We start from the raw sequence: 10,342 nt of genomic DNA on the forward strand, positions 1-10,342 counted from the left end.
AAATGTGCCAACTTCTTGCTCACTGGTGTTTCTCAAACACAGCTCGAGGCAAGGAATGAGGCATAATGGAAAAAATCCTAGCTGGATCTGAGAAGCCAAAGAATGTCTTTACAGGTATGTTTCCTGGAGCCCAGAGGAGGGGCTTCATACACAGTTTAACAAAGGAGTCTAGCCTCATTACAAGGACAAACCTGACCAGTGAATCTGCTGCATTCCAGCTATAACCTATATGACTTATGTCATGCAAACCTACGTGCAACTGGACACCTTCTTTGCAATCCTTCGTTTAAGCATCAGTTTGATACCTCTGAAACCCTTCTGTGACTTTCTTTTAAAAAAATAGATAATAAGCTGTGGATCAGGAGGCATTTGGGGAGATTAAACTTTAAATGCACCTGGCAGTCAGTGGGGAGGTGACTAGCTTTCTAGGATGGTACCTGAACTGATATGAAATATTATCCTGAAATGAACTGTTTATAACAATCCATGGAAACATTTACTTCCTTCAAGTTATTGCTTATTTTGATCTTTCAGTGAAAGTTGCTGCTGACAGCTGTACATTTGGGATTGGCCAGATGGATTCCACTTGCAGCCATTTAGGCAGATGGATCATGACTCTGTTTGCTAAGAGTACAGTCTCCAGGCAGCAAACCTGGAAAGTTTTGCTTGGTCTTTCTTTATCCAAAACATAGCAGGCATTTCTAGGCCCTCCATTTTTTCCCTGAATCTCAATGACAAAGCCTTGATTTCTGCAGTAAAAACCTAAGGGTTCCCCAACTTCCAGAGGGCACGAAGTGATGACCTACTTAGAAATCAGATGCCCTCCTTCAGCGCCTGGGAGCTCCTCATTGGAAGGTACTTTGTGGATATAACCTGCTCTAGGCAGGTACAGGTAGATGCCTCTCTCTCAATCTGAAGCCACCCCAATGTCTGTGTGTCCCACAGCCAATCTGAGGTGTCAGGTAGGTGTTTGGAGACTGATTCCTTTAAACCAAATATAAGAGGAAACTTTCTATAAGTGAGTTATATTAAATGAAGAATGATGGCGTGGGGCACAAGCCTGGACTAGGATCTTCCCATGGGACCTACAGTATATTCCCAGGACTTCTTTTTTACACATTTTAAGTACTGATAGTTTTTAAAAGTGTAACGTTAGGAAAAGGAATGTTTCCTGCCAAGGTATGTGCCTGAGCCTGCCTATCCTAGCAGGATTCACCAGTGTGTTCATCTTCCAAAAGTCCTACTTAATGGAAGCACTGTCAAATAACATAATTTTTAACTTCTCAGATATTTGGGCCACTTCACTAGAACTAAGGATGAGCAGATCATTCAAGCTCTCAATTCTAAAATTATACTAATTTCCATCCATAGTTCTAAAGGGTTGCTTTGTGGTTATTTCATAGCTAATGTTTTTGTGAAGGTGTAAAAATGATCCCATGTCCCTCTTCTAGGCAAGAAGACACAATTTTAAATCACTTTTCTACTTTTATGAGTTTTTTCCCTTCCTCTTTATTTAAATGATGTCACATCTACCTAAAACTATTCAGACAATGCTGTCTAACATACACACACACAAGGACAAACCACTGTTAGTGACAGTGAACCATCACGTTAACTGTTTACCATCACTTTTGGGTTTAAACCATCACATTATCTTATTCTAATGACACATGAAACACTTTGTTCTTGATACAACAAAGAGAATGAAGGAGCTAAGTATTTTTCTCTCTATTTTTTGTTTTAGGAACAAATGTTCCTATACTCTGCTAATGAATTGCAAGTATTTTTATAGCTTCTATTACTCCAATCTCTATACACTTTAAAATTTAAAACGAAACAACAACAAAATTGCCAAAGTATTAGAAAACCATCCACTGGCTATTGACCTGATAACACAGAAGGGCCCAGCAGTTTGATGCCAGGAAAGCCAATGCCCTGGAGTTGACTATCTTGGAGGCTTTGTCTCTATAACACCCCAGAGATGGGTTTGCTGCTTGCTACATTCGGTATCCTGGATTTTCATGACTGGGGGCAGGTGGGATAGGGCACCAGCTTTGTGATTATGCTGGTTTGTTTACAGTTGTGTCCTGCCACTGTTAATAATGGCAAATGAAACAAACAATGTAAACACAGACTTCTTTTTGTTTTTCATAATCTGAGAAGGTGGTTAGTTCTTAGGTCAGGTCAGTTTCACCAATCTAATGAGTATTTTTTCCTTTTTTTTTTTTTTTTTTTAATTGAGACGGAGTCTTGCTCTGTCGCCCAGGCAGGAGTGCAGTGGCGCAACCTTGGACCACTGCAATCTCCGCCTCCTGGGTTCAAGCAATTCTCCTGCCTCAGCCTCACAAGTAGCTGGGGTTACAGGCATGCACCGCCACGCCCAGCTAATTTTTGTATTTTTGTATTTTTAGTAGAGTTGGGGTTAGTATGAGTGTGCACCACTACGCACACCACTACGCTTGGCTAATTTTGTATTTTTTGTAGAGTCAGGGTTTTGCCATGTTACCCAGGCTGGTAAGTTTCTATGCAAGCTTGAAGCAGAGCTGTTCACTTTAATTGTTCCTGTGTAAACTCTGATCAGACTCATGTGGGTGTTTTGCAGGGCCTAAGAGTAAAGCAGGACACCTCTGATTCTCTGGAGTGAGTCTGTGTGGGGATAGACATCTGTCTTAGGTTAGTTCTGACAGATCTGTGCCTTAGCTCTAAGAGAGAACATACGGAGGTAAAAAGAAACTACTCTGCTTTTCGAATAAATACCTTTTAAAAATCTCGCTACGTTTTACAAGTCCATATTAGACTACTGATTAACTACTTCTCAAAAGAAGGAATGTGCCAGAGGTTTTGCCTCCACTTCAAAAAGTAAAGTGATAATTTGTCAGTTACCAGTTAACGTCGTCCACTTAGGTATCTAAACTGGTAATTCTCATCTCAAAGTGAATTTTTTTGGCAGGGGGAAACCCAAGTTGACTCGTAAGAGTATATATATGGGAAACAATTTTCTTCCTTTTTTTATTCCTCTAAGCTTGATCCTGGAAAATTCCTGAATTAATTAGATCATTTCAAAGATCATACTTTTCTTTAGATTAGAGGTAATTTTACAGCATGGTAAATAGCAATGTTTACCATGTATGGCTTAATCAGAGAGGCCCAGTCAGCACAGGGACTGTTTCTAGAAGGCCCCCTTACCTATACTTTAACTTCACCTCTGAGCTGTTCTCTTCGTCCAGTGGAGAGAGAGAGACAGAGGGAAGAGGAGAGCAAGATAGCGAGAGAGGAAACTGAGATTGGGAGAGAAGGAATTATAAGCCCGTATCATATTCTAAATAAAACAACACAAGTCATTTAACAATGCTGAAAACAATACAGAAAGATCTTGCCTCTAAAGCCCGGTATATTTTAAACAGCCTTCTCCTTTTCCCCACTTATTTCTTTTGAAAGAACTACCCTAAGCAGAATGCATACACCAAAGTCATCTTTTATAACCAATTAATCACTTTAACCAGAATGCTAGAAACTACAGAACTTCATCTTCTTTTCTCCAATAAACATTTAATTTCTAAATGGCAAACCTTAAATCAAAGTCTCAGAGAAAAGGAGAAAGGTCAGTCTTCCTGTTTACTTACCTGGTTTGAGGTTTTGAAGGAATTGGAAACAACTTTGAATAAATCCCCCTCTCTCTTTCTTCCCCTGATGTTTTCTTCTAGAAATTTGCAGTGCTCACTTTTTTTTTTATCCAGACCCAGCCAAGGTGTGTTAAAGCTGAGTGATCTTTCAAAAATGTTCACTTCTCTTTCTCTCCACCTTGTTTCTTTCAACTCTTTGCTTCCAAACATGTCCTGACAAAGGTGTGTCATGGTTTACAGCGTTACTCCACCCTTCCAATTATCTGACACTTGCTGGATTTAAAAAAAAATCTGCCTCCAGGAATCAAACTTTACTGGAGGCAGAAAGCTTCTCCTTCCAGCTTAGGTAGATTAACTATTTATAGGCCCATGGGGAAAAGGAAACAAAGGGCCAGCATAAAGGAAATGCTTTTTTATTGCCTGCCTTCTACAGCTGGAGAACTGCCACAATTTTGTGGCAGTACCCTTCCTCAGTGCTATGGGTACTGGAATCCCACTGCGTGATTCATGAGTCTAGGCACGTGGATGGTCTCATGGATGGGCACGGTCTAGGCACATGGATGGCCTGTGGTCATACTGCCTGAGCCCTAGAGAAACTGAAGTTGGCAGGATTTATATTCAAGATCTGTTTCCCCTATAGATGTCTTTGTCCTCTGTTCCTGTGTCCTGTGTCCTTTGTCCTGTTTCCCCTATAGATGTCTTTGTCCTCTTTCCCCTCTTGTGACTCAAGCCAGGTCAAGCCCATCTGGAGAAAATAGTTGGTGAACTAATTCATAATATGCTAATGACTGAACGTACGAGCAATTGGTGGGGTAGGGGTTCATTTTACAAAAGAGGCAACCAGATATAGTGATGCTGACCTAAAAGAGTGACATGTTAGTGATGAAATTTTAGGCATTTAGCCACCTAATAATGGAGAGAGGTGCTGTTGGGGAGGGATAAGGACCTTCTTGTCCTTCAAATCAGGTGACTACATAGTCTCCATACACCTAAAGACATGTGTGGGCTCCCAGATGTCCTGCAACTCCAAGTACATCCTGGGGACCTTTAGATTTCCCTAGAGGGTCAACTTGCATCAATCAGGATAATTCTTATGAATACCTGGACAGCATCTGGCTTTCCAGGGAGCCCAAAAACTAGCTTGAGACCCTTGGTGTTGGTAAAATGGGAAGTCTGAACCTGGAACTCACTCAGGCAGTCCTTTGAGGCTATAGCACATTCCTGGGACCCACCATCACACTGGGATTCCCAGTTCTGAGGCATTATCCTAAGATACTGGAGGGGAGCAGTGGGGCCCCTACAGCATAGCACCGACATGCGCACCTTGCTATTGTGGGCACTGCATCCCATGGAAGGGTAACAGACCACGACAACACCTGTGGGGCTCTTGCTCCAAAGCTGCCCATATTCCACACTGGAGTCATGCATTTCAGAACACTTTCAATTATGCAGAATTTGACACTTGCTTTCTAGGATGTTCTTGCCTTCCCCAAATAAATACTCAACATGTCTTCCATCAGTTTCATAGTAGAAGAACACTGAAGAACCCAGAACACACAGAGCTTTCAGCATAAAATAGACATGCCCCTGCATCATTTATTTCTTTATTCATGAATTCAAGAATTAAACAAAAATATATTGGCTCCTGCTTGGAGCCAGACATTAAACTATGTGCTAAGAGTTTGGTGGTGAAATATGGACATATTCCCTCTGCTTATGGAGTTCACAGTCTAATGGAGGAAGACAGGCCTTACATAATGTATTAGTCGGTGAGGGTTCCCATAACAAAACACCATGGACTGGGTGGCTTAAACAACACAAATTTATTTTTTCACAGTTCTGTGGGCCAGAAGTTCAAGATCAATGTGTCAGGAGGTTTGATTTCTCCTGAGACCCCCTCTCCTTGGCTTGCAGATGGCCGCCTTCTTGCAGTGTCCTCATATGGCCTTCCTCTGTGCATGCACATCCCTGATGTCTCTCTCTGTGTGTCCTAATCTCCTCTTCTTAAAGGACACAGTCAGATTGAATTAGAGTCCACCCTGATGGGCTCCTTTTTTACTTAAATTTAACTACTTCTTTAAAGACCCTATCTTCAAATAAGTTCACTGAGGTACTAGTGGTTAGGGCTTCACATATGAGTTTTGGAGGGACACAATTCAGCCTATAACAGTTACGTACAATATATAATTGCAGATTTTATATATATATATATATATATATATTATAAGAACAACTGCAAGAATGTGATAACTATTATAAAGAAAGTGTACTGACTTGAGGCTAGGAGTTCAAGACAAGCCTGGGCAGCATAGCAAGACCTTGTCTCTACTAAAAAAAAAAAAAAAATAGCTAGGTATGATGGCATGTACCTGCAGTCCCAGTTACTCGGGTGGTTGAGACAGGAGGATCGCATGAGCCTAGCAGTTCAAGGTTACAGTGAGCTATAATGGTGCCAATGCAGTCTAGCCTGGGTGACAGAGCAAGATCAGAAAGAAAGAGTACTGGCTACTGTGAGAGCATAAGAAGAGACATAATCTTGGAGAGGGGTGTTAGGAAAAGTCCTGCTGTGTAAGTGATACATGAAGGTTGAAAAGAGATCACACAGGTGAAGGGCAGGGTGGAGAGTGTTCTAATATCTAGAGGGGGCAAGAGTCTGAGAAGGCTCTCAGGTGGAAGCTGCATGGTGAGTTGGGGGAAGAGTGATGAGGCCAATTTGCTCAAAAGCATCAAGTGAAGGGAGGCAGGCAGCGGGCGAGAGGCTGGCAAGGGAGGCAGGACTAGATCACACAGGGCCTCACAGGCTGTGGAGGGACGTGTTTTGGGTTATGTGGCAAATGTTCTTCAGTTGACATTAAGGAGCAACTCCCTACAGGCACTGTGTGGGTGTTCGGATTATTGATCCCAGGAAAGAAGAACGACTGCAACTAATGCTTTCTAGAACTACTGTAAGCCAGATATTTTACATCCATTCTTTAACACAATCCCCACAACGACTCCGAGAGGTGTGTACCATTATTATATTCATTTTATACCTGAGAAAAGTGAAGTTTGAGAGGCCGAGTAACAGGCCAAAGGTCTTCTGTCTCATAAGTGGCAGAGTCTAATAGATTCCACTTGACTCTTGAACCTTCATTTCCCACTGCCTTGTGTATTATTAAAATTTAAGTCTGCCCATAGCTTTGAACTGAAAGAAAAGAGGCAATATTAGAACAGATCAGACTGAGGGCAAATTACAACTAAAAAAAACCCAAAACCATCTGAACAGTGGGGATGTTTTCAGTTAACAGCAGTATGGTATTGGAATAATTTATTGATAGTTTTAGATAGAAATTTGTTTATAGAACTCAGCAACCACAGACCAATCAATTATTCAACTATAACAACGATATAAAACCAAACACACAGGCCAGGCCTTGTGGCTTATGCCTATAATCCCAGCACTCTGGGATGCCAAGGCAGGAGGATCTCTTGAGGCCAGGAGTCTAAGAGTAGCCTGGGCAACATAGTGAGACCCCCATCTCTACAAATAAAAATAAATTAAAAAATAAAATAAAGCTAACATGCTAAGCAACCATCAGAATCAGCATGGATGGTATTTTCCTCCCCTTGGGTTCCTATAAAAATATTGGTATTCTCCAGGTACAATAGAACAGTCAGATCTATAACAGATAACCCCCAAAGTTAATTAGTCAAGGATCCTCTAAGCTAACTCAATAGCTAATAAGACTGCATGTCTGTGTGTGCATGTGCAGGTTCTCACATATTCAGATGTGCATGTGTGAGTAGTGTTTACAGAGTCCTATATTAGGCACTTTGGGGGAGAAGAAAAAAATTCAAGTACTCACATTCTAGTTATTCAATGTTCACAGTTTATTGTACTTGGCAAATCTGTGAGTAAGACGTGGTACATAGAGTGAAAGAAACTTCATTTAACATTTATGTATTAAGTTCCTACCATATGCCTGGTAGTAAGGGAGCTGTCTTTTAAATGTTTTTAAATTAACCAGAAAACAACAAAATTCTTGCCAAAATGAAGAAGCAAAGAGTCAGCTTTAGGAAATAGAAGTGACTAAGATACTGGAAAGGGGTTTTTTGCTCTCTGACTGCGTTTGGAGATGTGTTAATGAGTCACATTAATTCATTTTTGATGGACTAGAAAGGAAAGTCCCTTAAAAGGCAACCTGGAAAAATAGTTATACTTCCAAAATTATCTACTGACTTTTAAATAGGCTGGGGAGAAAGAGTGTCTTTTTACGTGTGGCCCAGATTGGCACCAAGTGACCAGACGCATCACTCTCTGAGCAGCGTGAGTACAGGCAGACTCTGCTTTATGTGGCTGATGTGTTTCTGAAAAGGGATTTGTTTTTGGTGACCAGGGTGAGTGCTTTTGCCAAGTGACTGTTCACTACCTTATGAATCTTTGTAGATGCATATTTTCTTTATGTGTTTGGTTTAAAGGGGTGTACCCAATAGGTGGATTTCTACCTATTCTATGACTCTTCTCTCATAAAAACAGTATCACATGATAGTGCCATGATGGCTTATGATACTTTCACGAGGTATCCTCTAGCTTTGGGACACATTTTGCCCTCCATTCTCAAGAGACAATAAGAAATAAAGTTCTCTGAGAAGGAGGTGAGAGAAAATAATTTTATATTTACTGAGATAATTCCAGTGTCTACAATTGTTGATTCAGCACTTTTGTTGAACAGTAAATCCACTGATTTTTTTAAAAAAACCAATTGTCACATATTAAATAAAAATAATACAACAATTATTTGTTAGTTGTCTACTACTGTTCTAAGACTGGAAGACCATCTTCCAGCTTGGCTTCTTTGCTTAGCATGTGCTACTAGATAAGACTTCTCTATACACAATTATGACAACATCATATGCCATGGTGTGTGCAATAGTTTGGCTTTTGGAATGACATAGCTGAGTAGTACGAACTCCTGCCCTTCCCATGTGGGCTTCTTGAATTATCGCCAGTTGTGTTCCTTGCTGCCTTGATTATAATAACAAAGCACCCTGGTTTCCTTTTCTTCTATTCCCAACTTCAGATGTATTCACTCATTTTTCCATTCAAGACTCATACATATTTGTTGAGTGAGTGGACTACCACCTATGGAGTGTCTATCATGAGCAAGGCATGAGGTATAGAAATACAACTGAGGGTGAGATATAAAACCTGCCTTCCGGTAATTTACAACATAAAAAGAAAAAATATATGAACACAGTCACCACATATACCAATAATTACAACATACGGAAGAATATAAACCACAAGAGAACAGTTAAGAACAACGAAAATCCACTCTCAGCTGTGAACATCAGCCAAAGCTTCACAAAAGAGGTGTCCTTTGAGCTGGGCCTTAAAGGATCGGGGATGGTGAGAAGCCAAGGCTGAAGAAGATATTTCAAGCACAGAGTCCAGCACGAGAGGTACACATGCAGGAAAGAGGAAGGCTTGGGTGGAGAGTGGTGGAGCATAGTGTGAGAAAGGAGAGAAGATGAGGAGAGGTGGGAAGGGTAGGATGCACCTACCCTTCAGAGAGAGTCTGAAGTGCCAGTCTGTGGCATGTCAATGTCATTCTGAGGGTGAGGGGGAGTTGCCGAAGGTTCAGCTGGGTTGAAAAAAGCTAAATTTGGTGATAGTGTAGACAGTGGAGTAGAACAGAAAAAAGCAAGATAGACTGATGGGGATGCTCTGGCAGTAGTTTAGTGAAGAGCCTGAGCTTTAGCAAGGCAAGGATGAAAAAGAAAAAGGAACCGAGCAGCGCAAGGTCAGCAAGGTTGGACAGAGACAATGATATTTAGTGGTTGCTGTTAAGATGAGGGAGACTGCAGGGCCTAGGATGATGCTGAGATTTTTCCAAGCCAACCACTGACTACAGCACTTCTCTCCCCTTCTCTGCCAAGTTACCTTTCTCAAAAGTCCCCATGTTAGAGCTTACCTTCTGGTGGAGGATATAAATCAATAACAACAACAAAAAGTTTATTCGCTTTGGTTTGCACTCTTCCCTGCTCCCATTTTGTCCTGTGTTCACCACCTAAGGTATTATCAATGGGAGATGTGTAAAAAAACAAAAGTTTCTGTTCTCTGGACTTGAAGAACTTAGATATTAAGACTATAGGATCATATTAGAATATATCACCTATAGATGATGCATTTAATTAAAGCTACCATAGGTTATTTCTAACACATGGCCTACTAAAGTATCTGTAACTTATGTCTAATAATTTAACAATTATAAATTAGCTTTATCAAAAGACAAAAATGAGCCAAAGAAAAATCTGTGAAGTGTTAGCCTTAGCAGTTGTTCCCCTTTTGCTAGAGTTTGAATATGTCCCCCAAAGTTAATGTGTTGGAAACTTAATCCTCAATGCAACAATATTAAGAGGTGGGACCTTTAAGAGGTGATTAAGTCATGACTCTATCCTCATTAATAGATTAATGACATTATCTCAAGACTGGATTTGTTAAATCTGGAGTTGATTCTTTATAAAAGGATGAGTTTGGCCCCCTTCTCTCTCTCTCACCCATATGAGGCCTTCTGCTATGTTATGACATAACAAGAAGGCCCTCACCAGATGCCAGCCCCTCAATCTTGGACTTCCCAGCCTCCAGAATTGTGAGAAGTGTTTTTTCAAATAAATTACTCTCTGGTATTCTGTTATAGCAGCACAAATCAGACTAGGACACCCTTTATAATCAGAGA

The 10,342-nt window shown here is 40.8% G+C and overlaps 1 protein-coding gene across 2 annotated transcripts in view; it reads right to left on the bottom strand.

The window, feature by feature from the left end:
- Positions 1-3,826, bottom strand: part of COL17A1 (collagen type XVII alpha 1 chain) — a 57,040-nt gene extending 53,214 nt beyond the window's left edge. For both annotated transcript variants that reach the window (XM_054435937.2, XM_054435936.2), the window contains exon 1: positions 3,624-3,826. The gene's annotated coding sequence lies outside the window, so the exon portion shown is untranslated. The remainder of the gene's footprint in view (positions 1-3,623) is intronic.
- Positions 3,827-10,342: the final 6,516 nt, after the last annotated feature.

Source organism: Pongo pygmaeus, chromosome 8, assembly GCF_028885625.2.
Source record: "Pongo pygmaeus isolate AG05252 chromosome 8, NHGRI_mPonPyg2-v2.0_pri, whole genome shotgun sequence".
Taxonomy (NCBI): Eukaryota; Metazoa; Chordata; class Mammalia; order Primates; family Hominidae; genus Pongo; species Pongo pygmaeus.